The 18,550-nt window shown below is 38.4% G+C and overlaps 1 protein-coding gene across 4 annotated transcripts in view; it reads right to left on the reverse strand.

The window, feature by feature from the left end:
- Nucleotides 1-18,550, reverse strand: part of ANKIB1 (ankyrin repeat and IBR domain containing 1) — a 113,289-nt gene that overhangs the window by 93,214 nt on the left and 1,525 nt on the right. The gene's annotated exons all lie outside the window — the stretch shown is intronic.

Here is an 18,550-nt window from a genome sequence, read left to right on the forward strand (position 1 = left end):
CTGCTTGAAACTTCCCCATGAAGTGACTGCACAGACACTGGAATCGTACAAAAACTAACCGTGTTTGATGGTTAGTAGGACTTTTTCCATGATCGCTCTGAACTTTCAGGAGTCACTCCGAAGCAAGACCCAGAAGACAGTAACAACAGTTATGCCATTTCTCCCATGCTCTCCCTACCCCTGCTAGCACCCAGATAAGATCGAGGAGAAGCAGCAGGTGTAACCAGCCCTGCTGGATTGCCAAGAGCAAGAAAAATGCAAGAAACAAGGGGAAACAGTTTGCAGGAATCAGTGGGTGAAAGGAAGAAAATGCAAATGAGAAAGGACACTACAAAATCTTCACCATGCATACAGCACCGCCACATATGCTAAATAAGGCCAAACAAGCGTGCTTTCATTTAAGCTGAAGGACACATTAATAAAAGGCACACACAGGAAGGTGAATTATGGCTGTCCTGTATGACCATTCCTTATTCTGACATCTTTTATTTCTAAGAAATGACTGAGACCTTAAAAGTCTCTTAAGGTGATTTTTATTTGCTCGAAACTTTCTCAGTTACTATGCATCTATACTACTTGTCAATGCAATACTCTAGCGAGGACAAGGAAGTTTCCTTCAGAAACAGAGAGACAGCAAGGAAGGAATTCAAGCTGACAGAAAAACCTGTCTGGAACATTGCTGTACCACCTCTTACTCAGTACTGTCACAAGGATTTTTGTTTATTTATTTTAAATAATTCAGTGAGAGCCTAATTCTCATTCACTGTTTGGAACACAGGAGGTCAAACAAGTATTCACTATGTAATTGCGAGCATGCACACCTGTACCTGCCAGTAGCTGCTGTATAAGTGTGTACCTATATATGCTTTAATTCTTTCTGTTAGTCATCCAAACTCAAGCAGAACATAACCCCACCACAGAGTTAAACTTTTCTGAGGCATATTTTTGGTTTTATGACTTTGAAATGACTTAAAGCCATCCAAGTAGCAGGAGAAAATCTAAACAATAGAATGTAATTGACTCTTTTCACCAGTTATGACATTTCTGATGTCCAGAAGAGTGAAGTAATATTACTCTAATTCACACAGACATCAAGTTCCTTACAGTGCATTATTTTTCCTAATTTCATTGCTAGAATATAATTTCCAAGATCAATGACACAGAAAATTGAGCTTTTCCCATCAAATTACCAAACCAGTTGCTCAGACTAGTCCTCCTGAAGCATAAAAAAATTGATATTACTACTTTCCCATCATTTTTCTGACATCTAAACTTTCCTAAACTTAAGAAAAAATGTATGTTACAATGTGCTTTAAAGCTAGTATTTATGTTAAAAATCTGAGCTACATGTAAAGAAATCGGATGTTCTATGACAGAACTAATTTTTCTTCCACTTCTGTTCTCTTCACAGCTAAGTTTGGGAATATAGAGTGTTTTGTTCAATCCTGCCTTGCATGTGTTTCAGCTCTTATGCACAAAGCATATTAAGGAAAACACACACACTCATTTTTCTTGAAAGTTCTGCTAGATTTGTCTGTTACATGTCTTTCTTAAACTGCAAAATTGAATATAAATCCCATTCTTTAGAATCTAAACCACAACATTCAAGGCATCAAATTCTTACATCTTGTTTCCATTGGAACATTCACTATTGCATCCACTATTTCAATTTTTTATTATGTGTGAAAACAAAAAACTCTCTGTTCATACAGAAACATGTCACAACAATAAAAGAGCATCTGTGCTACAACAAATTCAATTGCATTTGTACTAACCAAGGTTAACCAGTTTGCAGTGTGTTTGTATTTTACATTAATGTAATACCATTGTAGAAAGCCAGAAATGGTTTGTTTTATTGGTTTAGCACACAGACTACAGCATATCACACCTCACTAAGCAGCCTATATGATCAAAATTACTCCTCCTTCAGACAAAGTCTTCTAAAAATTTTCTTCCTCCCCAATGCTATAATTTAACAGTAACTTCCACGATTTTGCATTAAAGAGCATGACTTCTCCTTGGACATCAGCCTACAGCTGTGCTAAAAGCCAAGAGAAGGCAGACTTCAAGCTGTTTAAATGTATCCAGTACAATGTGAAGATACAATCTCAGTCAAATGTGATGATCTGAAACAGTATTAACTCGATCAAATGTTTGACCTATATAGATGGCTACCTGATACAGCAAAAGATAAAGATGTGGCACAACAGTTTCTGGATGAAAACGACTGCATCAAGTCAAGAAAGAATCCAAGACGTTTCACTTAAGAGACAAAACAAGCTCTCAGGTACTGAGCAACAAAGTTATCCTCGATGACACTGAGAAGTGCCATCACCATGCTTGCCAAGATCAAGATTTACATAATCAGAAGGGATCAGGCTGGTGCTGACCTTATGGTAGAATCCCAGATATCTTCTCTGAGGAAGATGCTGTGGACATAGCACCAGAATGAGTTTAAAAGCTGTCGAAGACCTACAGAAATTATGTTCCTCTGTTTTATTTACCTCCTTCTGCATGCTACACAAAACCATTTTCCTGGATCAGAACCTGATAGCAGCCAGTCCCATATGTTACAGAAAGAGCTGTAAAAAGCTTAATTAGACAATTCGCTGTACAATCTGCTAAGAGAAGAAATTTCTTTCGTCCAACAACTAAGGGATTGACTTTGTCCTGAAATGAGCATTTTTCATCATACATATTTACTCATGAATGTTCTTATTATTTGCATCCACAATGCCCAATGCTTTAGAAATTATAGTAGGTTCTTGGAGCCTGTGTTTTTCTTGAGATAACAGGTTCAATTGATATTCAATGGAGAAACCTAAAAAATTACCTGATTTCTATAGCAGACTAAGAAAGTCAAAACTTTAATGAGCTTTTTGTAGTTATGTTACTGAACTAAAAAAAGATGAATTACAAAAAACATTAGACAAGCCTTCCAAAAAAACAGAAGGAAAACCCACAGGTTTTTGCAGCTCTACAGATTTGAAGGGATTATAGTAGAAGTTAAAAATGACTACAGGTCTGACAAAGACTGATAAGAGTCCTGTGCTGTTTTGGAAGTTATTTCAGACTGTCCAAAAAACAAAATTAATGCAGATTCTCATAAATAAAAACAAATTACTTTGCTTAGGAATAAATATCCAAAATTCTAAATGGAAGAAAATTTATTTATTCTAGTTTACTCCTTAAAAGAATCCTAACGACAATGTCATTTCAAGACATTAGCTTAAAGCAAGCTAAAGATAATTTTATTTATATATAACCAAATGTTATTAATGAAAACTAGATTACTCATTCAATTCCAGCAATCACATTTACCACTTCCACTGTTTACACGTCAACATTTTATTGATCAATCCATTTTATTGTGTGGCTTTCATGGAACAGCGGTATACATGAATTGCAGTAAAATTTCTATTGATTTTAGGCTTCACAGATCTGAAAGCAAACAGATTATGTATCACTTCAGTTCTTTCAAGAGCTTGCTGCTACTATTATATGCATTATATGAACTTTTCTTTCCAATTTTGCTCCAAAGATTATAAACATAGTTATAACAATGGCCATACTGGATCAGTATCTTGTAGTAGCTAGTATCTTGTCCCAGAGAGTGGCCAGCAGAGGATACCCAATGAAAAGTATAAAAGTTGGGCAAGCACGGACTGGTACTTTTCCATAATACTCTCCCAATCTTTAGCAATTCAGGGAGTACTTGAGAGAGATGTGCTGTTTTTATATTAATAACCTGTGATGGATTTTTCTTCCATTAATTTGTTCACAAAACTCCCTGAACTTATGGCAACTTTTAACAGCCAAGACATCCTGAAATTTCACAGCTTAACTATTCATTGTGAAGAAACATCTTCTGTTTTTAACCTGCCACTTGTTAAGTTTTATTTTCACCGTCTCTTTCACCTTTCTTCTCCACTTCAGCTGCCATAACTGCTGGGGAAGAACAAGGAGACACCTCCTCATAGGAAGCACTCAAATGGCAAAAGCATACCTGTAAATTTTCACTGGAGTCTTCCCAGTTTGAAGGAGAAACATTCCTCTGTGCAGAAACAGATTTAAGCATTCAGCACTAATTATACAGTCTAATTTACTAGTCAGGAAATACTTCACTTTTTAGCTTTCAAACAAGAACACTGCGATCTAAAAAGGAAACCATTATAAAAAGGTTTAGGTTGTAATTTGACAGTAATGCTGGATCTCTGTACAACCAGATCATCTGCAGTAACAGATTTAAGCCTGTTAAATATCAGATTGCTAATGGTCATACAGTACTGATTTCTTCTCTTTTCTTTTCTTTTTTTTTTTGCCAGCACAAGCCCCTGACTTGCTATCCCATAGCCCAGATCATCTCATGCCTCATCCACTGTTTGTCTTTGTGGGCTGCCAGAGTAGTTGCAGAATTTTTTGTGCAGCAACAGAAAGCTGCTGCCATACCTCTTTTTTACAGCCAGGAAGCATGTGCTCTGAAAACCAGCGTTTACTAGATTTTATACACCCTTTGTTTCTAAAACTGCTTGCCCCGAGCCCATCTATGATCAAAACATACAATGTGGAGTTAATACAGCCTAGGCTGTGTTAATCACTGACTTCATCACTGCCTTTGTCGGCTCCACATCTGCTCCATGCAGTTCCTAGAGTCCTAAGAAAAGCAAAGACTGATCATTCTGCAAACATCGCTAGCTCACCTGTGGATTCTGGTTAAGGAAGGTTACATTTAGGACATCTGTATCTCTTATCTGCTGCTACAGAAGACATACAGCTCCCACAGAACAGAAAGAACTAGATCATCTTCCTGATTTGGGAGGTGTCAGTGATGGCACAGAAGGTTCTTGGCCAAGGCTATTTTTGAGCAATGGCCAAAGAGAAAGTCATAGAGGACAGTGGCACATGGGCTTTCCCCACTGTGTTGGTGCTGTGACTAAAACACACATTCTCTTCCTGCTACATCCATGGCTCAGCAAGCCTCCGCACGAAAGGGAAGACTTCTACTTTGTTGTATACCAACCACAGCTCTAAAGCAGTTACAGCAGGCACCCAGCCAAAAATTCTGCATGGCATCCACTCTAGGCTAGCTGAGACTATGTAAATTTGGCCTGCTGACATAAAATAGCAGGCTTACAAGTATCAGTCAGGTCACCATGCCTCCAGTTCAGCTTGACAAGCCTATCCACCTTTTGCTACTATGACTGATAAAGTTGTTCTTAAGCAACCTGACCTGTCACAAGGAAAAGTTCAGTTATTAATCCAGCCTTTGCTAGGTAGGTAGAGCTTGTATTTGGCTGTTAGAAAGTGAGACAGAAGTCCATTGGGGTTAGATTCAAGAACACAGAGTCTGTTAAAAGAATCCCCTGCCAGCTTTATTCTGCGCATCTGTGGGAGCAAAGGCAAGCAGAGGCAGATGGGATATAAGCCAAGGGGAACCTCTGTTAGTTTCAGAAGCTCTCAGAGTTTGGATGCCCATTTTGTGGGAAGCTGTGGGTGACAGCTTTATGAAAAGCCTGCTATAGCGCTGAATTAACACACAGACACTTATTTAAGACTGGTTCTTCTTGCTTGTAAAGGAAAAGAGATCACAAGAGAAAGAAATGCATATTTTCCCTTGTACTTCTTGTTCTTATTGTATGTTTTCTTCTCCTTAAGGCCCAATTTCCCTGCTATAGCTGCCCAGATCAATGTATGACCTCTCCCAGATTTGTCTGCCAGCTCCAGAAATTATAATGTCATTTTTATAGTTATTATGAAGTGTGCACTTAGCAAGCTGGAAATCTGCCTCCATTATCTTTTTATAATGCTAATGTCACTTGGGAAACTTTGACTGTAGTTCCACATGCAGTTTTAATTGATACCAAAGCTGATTCTGCCCCTTCTGTGTCTGATCCACCCTTTCTATCCATTCATATTCCCACATGTTCCTTTGTTTTGTACTGGCATGTGCCTGAGTGACTGCACAGGGAATCAGAAGAGTTGTGACTCACATCAGTTCCCTGTTCTGGGTTTTCTTGCTGGACGTTGATGGTCCAAAAGGCCAGACCATAGCAGCAGTCATATGGATGCAGAATTACTTGCACCAATGCATGCTGCAAAGAATGAAAGTAATTTCAAAAGAACATTTACTCAAATTGAACTGCAGACAAAAGCAGAAGCACCAACAATGTGCAAAGCCAACATTAATTTGGGTAGTGGAGGCAAGACAGGAGTAAACCAGCACCACTGTGATCATTAAAGCCAAAACAATTTTTAGGAAATTTCTCTTGTAGGCCAGCACTTCCCTATGAGATATGGCTCTCTGGCAATGACAGTGCATTCAGATGGGGACAATGCGCAGAGCACAGACTGGAGGATGTCAGGCAGGGTAGGAGACTGCAGACACAGCTGCTGCCACAGCACCAGAGGCAGCACTGGCTGCTTTAGGCTGCTCCCAAGCTTGCAAGTACCTACACTAAGCCCCATGCAAAGGGGTGTCAAACTCCCAGAAAGTAACTGACACAGCAGCTTCACCCCCCCTCCCCCCCACTCAATTTCTCACCAGATCCAACATTTGCATCTGGGCCCAGTTTGAATCTCATTGTGCAAAAAAAGCAGATGATGGCTAATAACAGCAGCAGATGGTTATTCCAGTGCCTGGTCCTAGGCAAGCAAGACCAATCATTCATGGCAGAAAGGCAACAAAAATAACTGTCCAACAGGCGGTGAAAACACACAGCTGAGCTTGAATTTACTAGAGGGTGAAGACATCCAGCACTGCCATCCTGGTAGTCAAGAAGCAGAAGGGGGGAAAGAAGGGACCGGTGAAAGGTAGGTGTGGGTGGTTTTTTTTTGTTTGTTTTTAATTTAAATTTATGTTACACCGTATTTTACGAGATTTAGAAATTGATGGGGTACAATCCATGGATCAGATTTTTCCAATGCTAGCAGACATACAAAACCTAGTCAATAATGTTTAGGTATTCATTGCAGGATTTAAGTCTTAAGTTCTTCTGAAAATCCCACTGCCACAAATAGCTTTGAAAATCTAGCCTAGTGTCATTCTATATACTTGTAAAGCACATTGCATAGCAAGAAGCAAGTTCCAACTGAATTAAACTACTACCTAGAAGGTCCAAAAGGGGGAAAGAGCAATAGACAAGAAGCAAGAGAAATGTAACATTTGTATTGCAGTAAAAATAAGCAGGATCTCTGAAACAAGCACCTAACAACAACAGCTCAAATAACTGCTCAAAGAATGATATACCATAAAAAAAAAAACCTCTACAAAGAGGTGAAATAAGTATACCAGACTCCCTTTTCACACGTTGCTTTGTATGAAAACTACTTTAATTAATATTATGTACTCTACAATCTGCTGGAGAAGGTACTGTATTGCAGCAGAATTGAATGAGGCTGGAGTGTTCCAGGGATTAGGATACTGAACCCTCTACTCTAAAAGGCACATAATCCACCTATGCAATACCTTGCTCATTTTCAGGATGTAATCAGGTGTCTGCTTAACATAGAAAAGTTATTTCCTTAATCAATTTGAATATCTCTCTAGACTGTATCCAAAAATACTCCAAAACAACCGCCCTCAGATTTTACAACTTCATGTCCCATTGAACTCATTTGGAAAACAGAACACTGTTCTCATATACCTTCAGTTACACATGGATAAATTTTAATAGTCACTTCAATTTTTAAGAGTGCAACATACTTAAATATAAAGAGAAATGATTCTTTATTAGAAGTACCCACAACTGTAGGGAATCGGTACCATAACATACAATGACTGCCTGTGAACAACTCCTGTGTGCCCTCAGTTACAGATGTTTGGATATAGCAGCTGAATGGACAGTTGGGAAAGGACAACATAGAAGGATCAAATAGAATCAGAGTAAGCAAACACAGACAGGATTACGATATATGATAGCCAAAGCAAGGAGTGATATGGAGTAGACTTTGGTAATGTGCAAGGATTTATTTTCATAGCAAACCATGGGTAGACTGGTTTTGATTTTTTTTTTTTTTGTATAAAGTTCATACCGACGTTTGAAGTCTCCAGAAAAACTTTTTGAACAACTCCATTTAGCACTGACCCAGTCTGCTTTTATCTGCATGTCATTATTATTTTGACGGACCTAAAAGACATTGAAGACATCTGAAAAATATGGACTGTTTTTGCTAGAAATTAGTAATTCCTACAGCAGTTATTCCCAGGAAATACATATTTTTTGGATTTAGGCTTTCTTCCCTAACAAAGATAATCATTTACTTCAGCATGCATGAGAAACTGCTAAAATTGAGAACCTCTGTATATTTGCAAAATGATGAGAGCTATTAGCGACTCCTTAAGGCTACCACAATACCACAACCTACAAAACTGAAGTACACTCAATATACTTTTAAGGCTTGTGATTAATCTAGGAGAACCCTTACTCATTTGTCTTCTTAGAAAACCAAGAGAATAGGCAAACCAGAACAGAGTGTGGGGGGGGGGAGGGTTAACCAGCCAGCCAGCTCCTTAAAGGTTAATTTTAAAACTCTGGTTCCCCAAACTGGTTCCTCACTGGTTGCATATGTAATAGGAATATGTGCAGGGAGAAGAAAAAAAAAAAGATTTCTGAATTGAGCTCAGTGAGACTGAGTTTAAAAAGTGCTTCTTTGAAATAAAGACTAAATCAATAGGCACTTTACATTGCCTTTAAAGAAAATTATGTGACATTTTTATTCAGTTTTGTTTATTTTACATTGTAATAATTAATATCCAGGGTAACAAAGAAAACAAAAACTCCATATTATCTCTTTTTAGTTAAACAATACAACATTTTATACTAGAACATGCTGCCAGTCTAACTGCCATTCCAGCAAAATGAATTTAACTTTCTATTCAGTTATTAAGTAATTAAGTATAAACCTCAAGCAGCTTGCTTATGAGAAAGTCTAGACTTGCAGGTTTGCTAAAAAACAGAATAAACTTTTATTCCAATTACGGATATACATTTATTTCATAGCCTCAAAGGCTGCACAAGAAATCATGCGACTTCTGCACAGGATAAGTTTTTAAACCTCTATTACAGAAAAAGCATAATTTAAAAATATAAAATTGTGGCAAAAGGTACCTCATTCAGAATTTGTCTATTTTGCTACAGATGCATGAAATATTTAAAGTACTTCGCTGCACTGGACTGATCACTTCAAGTCTTCAACAACGCAGAATTCAGGTTCTGCTTAAAAAAGGATGTTGAACTGTAGAGTAGAATTTACAGAAGATAATTGTATTGTTCTCTTCCTCAAAGCTCCACCATCCTTAGGGCCACACATTTCAACAGGACTAGGACTAGTTGCACTATGGAAGAGCAAGGAAGGTGCTGTGCAACCATATCATTTGCTGTGATATCATTTGATATGATATTTCATATTAATCAGTGCCAGCAGGCTGGCAGAACAGCAAAACCGATAAATCCATGCTACTTTGCACAACAGTATGTGCCAGTAACTATTGTTTTTTCTACAGGAACGCACTGAACTCTTATAGGATTGTGTACTAACAATATGTATATATGTACATACTGTTTACAGTAGATGTCTCGTAACTGAGAGCAACTCCTTCAGAAAGCTGATCATCCTGATGATAGTAAGTCACAAAATAATTTAGGTTGGGAGGAACCTCTGGAGGTCAACTGCTTCAATCCCTCACCCGCAGCAGAGCCAACTTCAAAGCTAGATTTGATTGCCCAAGGCCTTGGCCAGTTGAGCTCTGAATATCTCCAAGGATGAAGATTCCACAGCCTCTCTGGGCAACTTGTCCCCGTGTTCAACTACCCTCTTTGTGTAAATTTTTTCTACTATCTTATTGTAATTTCCCTTGTTGGAATTTCTTCTGGTGCCTGTTCTGTCACTGTGCTCCTCCAAGAAGAGTCTGGCTCTGTCTCTCCTCTCTGCACCCTCCCATTAGGCAGATGAAGACAACAGCAAGATTCCCTTCAGCCTTCTCTCAACACCTAAGAAACCCAGATCTTTCAGCTTCTGTTTTTATATTACGTGCTTTTGCCCCCTTACATCTTGGTAGTCGTCTTCTAGACCAGTTCCAGTACCCTGGCATCTTTCTTATACTGGGATGCCCCAAAATGGACACTATCTCAGATGCAGTCACACAAATGCCAAACAGACAGAAATAATCACTTCCTTCAGCTACTGGCTTGGTTCTTGCTACGTAAGGGCATGCCGCTGACTAATGTTCAACTTGGTGTCCACCAGGAAATCCAGGTCCTTTTCTGCAAAGCTGCTTTCTAGCTATCATTTCCCAGTCCATATTGTTGCATAAGGCTATTCTGGGGTCCCCATCGGCAGACTCTGCTGAGCTTCATGAGGTTTCTGCTAGCCCATTTGTTCAGCATGTCGAGGTCTCCTCAGCAGAACAAGCCTGCCCTCCAGCACACGCTAACTGGTGTTATCCACAAGCGTGCTGACGGTGCATTCCAACCCCATTGTCCAGGTCATATAAATGCAGAACTATACTATTTGATCTTACTGAATAATAATTACTATGTTCTGAAAGGGATAAAGGACTTCCAAGTAGTTTAATTTTAGCTAATTAACAGGTTGGTAAATGTGGCATTACAAAGAGCTTATTTCAGTACACAAGCCACCAAATAAAGCCTCTTCAGTATACAGTTTTTTTTTTTTTTTAAATGAGCAGTTTGAACTTGGTGACTCATTGAAATATCTCCAACCAAAGATTACCTCTCCAATGCATCATTCTAAATATGGAGAACTAAATACATAAAGTATCTGTGTCAGTGACTTAAGAAGTCAAAGAGGGCATAAATTAAGAACCATACATACTTGTACTGCAATAAGCTATGGAGTTCTTAGTAATGCCTTAGTACTGCAAGCTGCATACCTCTGTATACACACTATTAGAGTATGTAATTAACTGGAGTTCTTTCATAAAGGACAAACACTTTCTTAGAGTTATATACAGTTTACAATGCTGCATAGACCTAGTTTATTTGATATTACAGTGTTGTAAAGTAACTAAAAGATAAATGTGTCAGATCATTTCTGAAGAACCACATATTTTGTTATCATGAAGACTGCTAGATAGTTTTTCCAAAATCTGAGCTTTTAAAATATCAAAGTTCTTGCCTTATGGATACAGGGATAACTTTCTAACTATTTAGCATATGTAAATGACACTGCATCAGTCCATAAGTTCTTGAAACTGCTAAAACTTACAGCCTGCACTATTAGCTCAGCTGAACTCTGGTCTCCATCATTCAGCAGCTAGACAATTTAGCAGTTTCTCCAGAACACTGATGAAATTCACCATTTTGATAGACTAACAACAAATTTGCTGGGCTCTACTCTGCCAGGACATTTCTACAGGGGTCTGTTTGCTGTCTCTCCACACAACAGAGAGTTAACTGGAGATCAGTATGTTTCCTTGTCCTCCAGCTGCTTAGAGATACAGAACACAGCAGAGCCACTTAGATTTAAAAAAAAATCCCCCAAAGTGACAACTCTAAAAATAACCTACACAAGCAAGGAAGTACTTAAAAAAAAAAAAAAAAAGAGCATTTCACAGCAAAATTCTTTTGCAACAGCATTTATGGTTGCTACTGCATAAAATTAGCCCTGCTGTGCATACAGCCTTACATCCATCATCTTTTATCATGAATATTTTACATATAACTAGCTAATAAAAATACAAAGAAAAAGAAACAGCATATCACAGCAGTACAATACAGTAACAATGAAACCATCAGTATCAGTATAGAGAAGAGTTCACTACTAAATTACAACAGCCCTAAAAATTCCTATTCTTAAGTTTGTGATAATTCTTTTGAAAACCACATAAAAAACAGAAGCTGTATTTAATATAATGGTAGTGCAAAAACATAGAAAAGTATATAAAATGATCTTTTTTGTTCATTTTTCAGCAGTTTCTCCAAAGGCTGATTCATAACAGGAAGTGTTTCAATATTTACTATTATCAGTGTTTCATTTGTACATCATATAAATATACTACTGCTTTTTAATACATGTAAGATTTCAAGTTACTATGCAACTGCCTTGATATAATTTTTATGTGTGTGTATATATATATATGCCATTTTTATACATACGCCATTTTTATATATATGCCATTTTAAACTCTGTCTTCAAAATTCCTATTAAAAAGTCCATTAAAAAAAAAGAGCAGGGTTGCTACCCCAATAAGCGTTTGAGAAAGATTCCTGAGGAGGAGTCCTTAAGTGGATTGTAAACACAGCTCACACACTAATAAATATAACGAATACAATTTTCTCCACTAAGTTATTTCATTTGCAGTAATTTAAAATCAGGACCAAAACCAGCTGCATGCAAACAGGACATGAGGTTCCCACACTCACCTCATGTATCTGCTATAAGGATGAACAGGGTCTGTTTTTAAAGCAGAATTACATTTATAAACTAGAAAAATCTAATTCCTTATAAGCTAAGTTCCAAGAAGAACAATTATGTCTTGTGATTACTTGGGACAGAGACTCAGTCTCCAACTTATATTTACATTTATTTGCAATTTAATACACCATATGTTAAACAGTCCCACCAAAATATGCCATTAGTATATGCATAGTTAACATTTTATATTTTAACATTAAGTGTATTTTTCCCAGGAACAGCTTTGGAGGATTCAAAGCCATACCTTTTTCAAGGCATCCTTCATTCAAAAACAAAAGTGAACAAACAAACAAACAAAAAGATAACCAACACTGCTAGAGCACATTTTTCAAAAGTCAGTATTTTAACTGCTTACAATAATTACCACAGAATTAAACTGCATAAAAATTTTCACACTGAGCCATAATCATCCTTTCACCACTCCTCAAAGTTATCTTACAGGTTACCTCTAACCAATATCATCTCTCAGAGTCTAAATCAAACGAAGTCAAAAGAAAATGTTTCGCTCTACATATCTGTAATTCACATAGAATTAAAGGTTTGAATGTGAATAACAACCTGAATTACTTCATTTTCCTCTTAGTTTATCTTACTTCTTGTTAGTGCTTTGGTTCATAATATATGTAAGAGAGTGTGCCTCTTTTTATGGTTTCATCTGCGAAGAACTGTTTAGAAGTTCTGTTAGCACAGAAGTTCCAAATCATCAACACAGGTCAAAAGAAAAATAAGTCTCTAAAAAGGTGCCCTCCATCCAATTACCCTCATGAGACTGAGGTGTCAGGTAAGTTTAACAGAGTGCATAAGCCATCTGCACCAGCAGATGATGCTAACGACAGCCAGGACTCCACAAAAAAGTTCTACAGGACTAAACCAAAGCTACCGTCCATACCACAAACCATTCATATCGTCACCAAAAGAAACTAACTCTGCTTCAAAAGAAGAATAAGACAACATTAAAGCACAAAACAACAACCAGGAGAATAAGGGGGGAATGATGGAGAAAATCAGGAAAAATAAGAACAAAGACTTGAAGATAGAACACTATATAAACAAACCCAGAGGGGAACACCAACCCAAGGCTAAGATAGAGCAGCTACTACAAGATAGGGCAGAGACACTGTGTAGAAGAGAAGTAACATGAACTTCACTAGTAGTAGCCATCACCATGGTTCAAGGATATAAGCAAACCTTGCATCTATAAACCGTGTTTTTGTAACCTGCCATAAACAGAGGCAGACTTAGAAGTAAGATTTCTAAAGACATTATGTTAAGAAGAAAATAGCTGCATCCATGAAAAGTATTTTAGCAATTTTAGTTAATCCGGACTCTGAAAACAAACAATGGACATTTTCTTTAAGAGGTACTTACTATCTTCCTGCCTCTAATACTGGCTCCTGAAAAAACACTTATACTTAAGAGCTCACTTCACACTTCAGAAAAACAGACAATTACAAACACTTCCTAAAGTTATATGTGGGAGGTATACAACAGGTGATTTACTCCTCTGCTTTTTAGAAAGAATAAGCCACAACCAAGTGCTCTCTTTGACAGAGAAACAACTCCAGGTTATTTCGGTTTTCAAGGCTTATGTTGTCTAGTCACTAAAAGTCAAGATTTTTAACTCAACTTGTATTGTATACAGTCTTACTGATGGCCCTTGAATCAATCATTCCTTATCTCTTCCTATAACTAAAGCTATGCTTTATTTCAGAATGCTAAAATAAGAAAGGGTCATGCCTTTGTATTTTTTTGTGGAGAGAAAAGCAAAACCTAAATGCAGCAAAGAATAGCCAATAACTAAGTTCCTGCTTCCAGAATGAGTACTAGCGTGGTGGATTACATCACAGAAGTTCTTCAAAAAGAACAAGCCACTGGAAAAACTCTTTTAGGAAGGAAAAATCCCAAAGAGATTTAATAAAGTTTTCTCCAATACAGAAGCCTACACGTAAGGAGTATTTCATACCTAATTAATAATATATTGCCTCATGATGTAGTATTTAAACTACAGTAATTTATATGTGAACAATGCCTTAACAATGCAGGCTGTGGGCAAACACCAATTCCCAGGTGCAAGTTACACACCTGCATAAAACTGACTCTTAGAGAATGCATTTCAGTTTGAAACAAAGTCCCTAGACATCTTCAACGCCAAATGTTACTTCTTAAGCCCCTCACCCCCCAACATAAGATAATATTACCAGTAGCTAAAGCTTGTCTTCCTTGACGCATGGGATTGGATAAGAAAAGTTAGAGCGGAGCTCTACAACGTTGTCACGCAGCTGTTCGTAGAGCCGCCCCGGGCAGGAGGGATCCCAGGCATACAGCACAGAGCTCCTTCCAGTCACAGAATCACAGAATCGCTGAGGTTGGAAGGGACCTCTGGAGATCATCTAGTCCAACCCCCCTGCTCAAGCAGGGTCACCTAGAGCACATTGCACAGGATTGCATCCAGGCGCGTTTTGAATATCTCCAGAGAAGGAGACTCCACCACCTCTCGGGGCAACCTCTTCCAGTGCTCTGTCACCCTCACAGTGAAAAAGTTTTTCCTCATGTTCAGATGGAAGCGTCTGTGTTTCAGTTTGTGCCCGTTGCCTCGCGTCCTGTCGCTCGGCACCACTGAAAAGAGTCTGGCTCCATCCTCTCGACACCCTCCCTTCAGATACTTGTACACATTGATAAGATCTCCTCTCAGCCTTCTCTTCTCCAAGCTAAACAGGCCCAGCTCTCTCAGCCTTTCCTCATAAGAGAGATGCTCCAGTCCCCTAATCATCTTTGTAGCCCTTCGCTGGACTTGCTCCAGTAGTGCCACATCCCTCTTGTACTGGGGAGCCCAGAACTGGACACAGTACTCCAGATGGGGCCTCACCAGGGCTGAGCAGAGGGGGAGAATCACCTCCCTCGACCTGCTGGCAACACTCTTCCTGATGCACCCCAGGGTACCATTGGCCTTCTTGGCCACAAGGGCACATTGCTGCCTCATGCTTAACTTGGTGTCCACCAGCACTCCCAGGTCCTTCTCGGCAGAGCTGCTTTGCAGCAGGTCAACCCCCAACCTGTACTGGTGCATGGGGTTATTCCTCCCCAGGTGCAGGACCCTGCACTTGCCTTTCTTGAACTTCATGAGGTTCCTCTCCGCCCACCTCTCCAGCCTGTCCAGGTCTCTCTGAATGGCAGCACAGCCCTCTGGTGTATCCGCCACTCCTCCCAGTTTTGTATCGTCAGCAAACTTGCTGAGGGTGCGCTCTGTCCCTTCATCCAGGTCATTGATGAAGAAGTTGAACAAGACTGGACCCAGTACTGATCCCTGGGGGACACCGCCAGCTACAGGCCTCCAACTAGACTCTAGTCCACTCCAGTAATACATTTACAACCTGCTACCGGATTTTTACTGCAATTATCCTTCAACATTCAAAGTTCGCAATTCAAATTCTTTAAAATATAAGTCAAAGCAAAGTCATTAAACAAAACCATATTTTAAACAACATCAACAAAACACTTTACAGAAAATTCAAGGATAATAGCAGTATTACAAACTAAGTTTAGGTCCAAAGAAGTGCTAGTCTTATCTAAAAATATTTATATAGTGATCCTCCTGTTTAGAAAACAGGAGAGTTTATGACACAGTTAAATGGGTGTTTGAAATTTTAGTCTGTATATGACGTGTGCAAGTTTGGAATATTGTTTTCTATTAATTAAAACATGGATGCTGGAAGAGGCTCAGATAAATTACAAGTGCTCCCTCAGGCCACCTCTGGACACCAGTAGTAGGAAACCCAGGTTGCTTCTCCCCTACACATACACTTTTTAATTTTATGGTACAATTTAAGGTATGTGAGGCAAAAAATAAGAAAAAAGCACAAAGTGAGGAGTGTACTGTTAACAGAGCACAAAAGGTGAAGAAAATTCAAAATATATTGCAAAAGCTCAGAAAGCGGAGGAAATAAAAGGAAAATTAAAAAATAAAAGAGAGAGAGAGAGAGAGAGACAGACAGACAGAAACAGAGAGAAAAGATTATCTTTCTTCCACACAGTGATTTTTGGACCAAGAAGCTGAAAGTACTCAGTATTGCCATACCTCTCATTTGTCTACAGCACTTTAAGTGCATGTTGAGGTATATGTATACACACGCAAATATATGAATTAAAATAGGCTGGCATACAATGCATATGAGTTACTGATACTAGAGAAGACAAACTAATATTCCCCAGAGAAAATGGCAAACAAAGACTATTTCCATTAGCTCCACTTTATATCTTGAAGACATTCAGCGGTACTGAATGAAACTAGCAGTTTTTAATATTATGTAGACTCCTTGGGCTTAAACTTTTAATGTGGTGTCATGTTGCATGAAAGATTCCTCACCCTTGAAATTCACAGGTATGTGTGATTTCAAAAATACTCCACGGAAAAGTAAGTGGCATGCATTTCAGGGAGGGGAGAGAGAAAGAGTTAAGAGTCCTGTCTGATGATGATGGTGCTTAAAACACAACTTTCTTTTTCACTTTGCAACATTTCAGAATTTCCACAGGGCTGCTCTGCAAGCAAAATCAATCTCTTTGCTCTGCATCGTTATCAGTTATGCAAAAACAGTACTGCGATTGGGAAACATAACTGGTTCAGCACACATATTTGTAACCTCCGGTTTTCCAATATTCTGTCTTACTGGCTGCATGAGTCACCTTAGCAAAGGTGACAAAATTTCAGCAATGACAACAGCAAAGAGCACCTTTAAGATTTCAGATACCGCAGCAAAGTTAATTAACCAGCCAGGCAAAGGTAACTATGAGAAATTTAAACACCAAAGCTCATGAAAAACTGCTAGCAAAACCAGTCAAAAATTAACACACAGTGCTCTATTACTGCGAGAAACAAAAAGCAATTTAGTGCTAATAATCACAACAGAGGTGTCACGGACCACTGAGTGAGAAACTGCTCAGGACAGATTAAATCAGGCATGGTGTTAGCAAGGTCTTTATGCTGAACAAAGACATCAAGACATTTTCTAACAGCATTTTTTAAAAGTTGTTCCACTGAACAAAAGCTGATGGCTGCAGTGGGCTTTCTCCTTTAGTTAGACGTACACATTTATTTTCCTTTAAATTCCAGGAGTGGGTGCTCCTAACATAAACACAAAACAAATGTATGTAAATTTACACATAATAGATATCTATGTCCAGGACACTCAATGTTCTTTCAACAAGCCTAATCACATACTTATATATGTTCGTACCTACTCCTATTTAGATATGTAAGGCAATCCACAGGTAAAAATTAGCAGAAGGACTGTGTAATCTTACTTAAATCTTGCTTAATCTTTGTCTTTCAGGCACTGACATTATTAATAGGCCCCACTGGATTTTTTTGATTTATCTGCATTTGCAATATTCTGCTGATGCACACATAAAAACAAGGTACCATCATCATTATCTAGTTTATTTAAACAAAAGTCCTTAAATAAATATTAAACTAAAATTGTTAAAGAGGGAATTGCTTCAGGATCATAGACAGTCTTGGAATAAAAGTTTCTAGAAGCCTCTTCTGTAATTTTGTATTTTCTTCATAAAGCCAGCTATTTACTCTCTCCATGTCCCCCCCCAAAACATCCTGCAGTAAATTTTATCACTTCACTTCTGTGTAGACACCTCAACTAAATAAGCCACATGTTGTTAGAAGCTGAAAGACTCTTGCTTTCTGTCTGAGAGTTTCTTTTAGACGAGCAGTATTTTTCCCAGTATCAGAAACAGAGAATTGAATCCATCACAGAGTATTGAGAACTGATGACAGTAAGGGTGAAACACCCATATGTGTAAGGAAGACAGATTCTCTTCTTATTTTCATCTTATTAGCTACACAATAATTCTCTCGAAACTGGTCTTCCTCTTTAGCAAATGTATTTAAATTACAGTTCATCTACTGATTTTTCCAACTCAAACTTTGTTTCTGTAATTGGTGAGCACAGAAACGCACTCATAAAAACAAAATCGCCATCAGTGTTTAGCATGGATGGAGGGACCCAGGCGAACACTTTCGGTTGGAATATTATTGCCCCCCTTCACAGAGCATGTTTTTGTCGCCCGTTCCTTTGCACCCTATCTAAGCTGCAAATAAAAGACA

The sequence above is a fragment of the Apteryx mantelli genome, chromosome 2 (genome assembly GCF_036417845.1).
Source record: "Apteryx mantelli isolate bAptMan1 chromosome 2, bAptMan1.hap1, whole genome shotgun sequence".
In the NCBI taxonomy this organism is placed as follows: Eukaryota; Metazoa; Chordata; class Aves; order Apterygiformes; family Apterygidae; genus Apteryx; species Apteryx mantelli.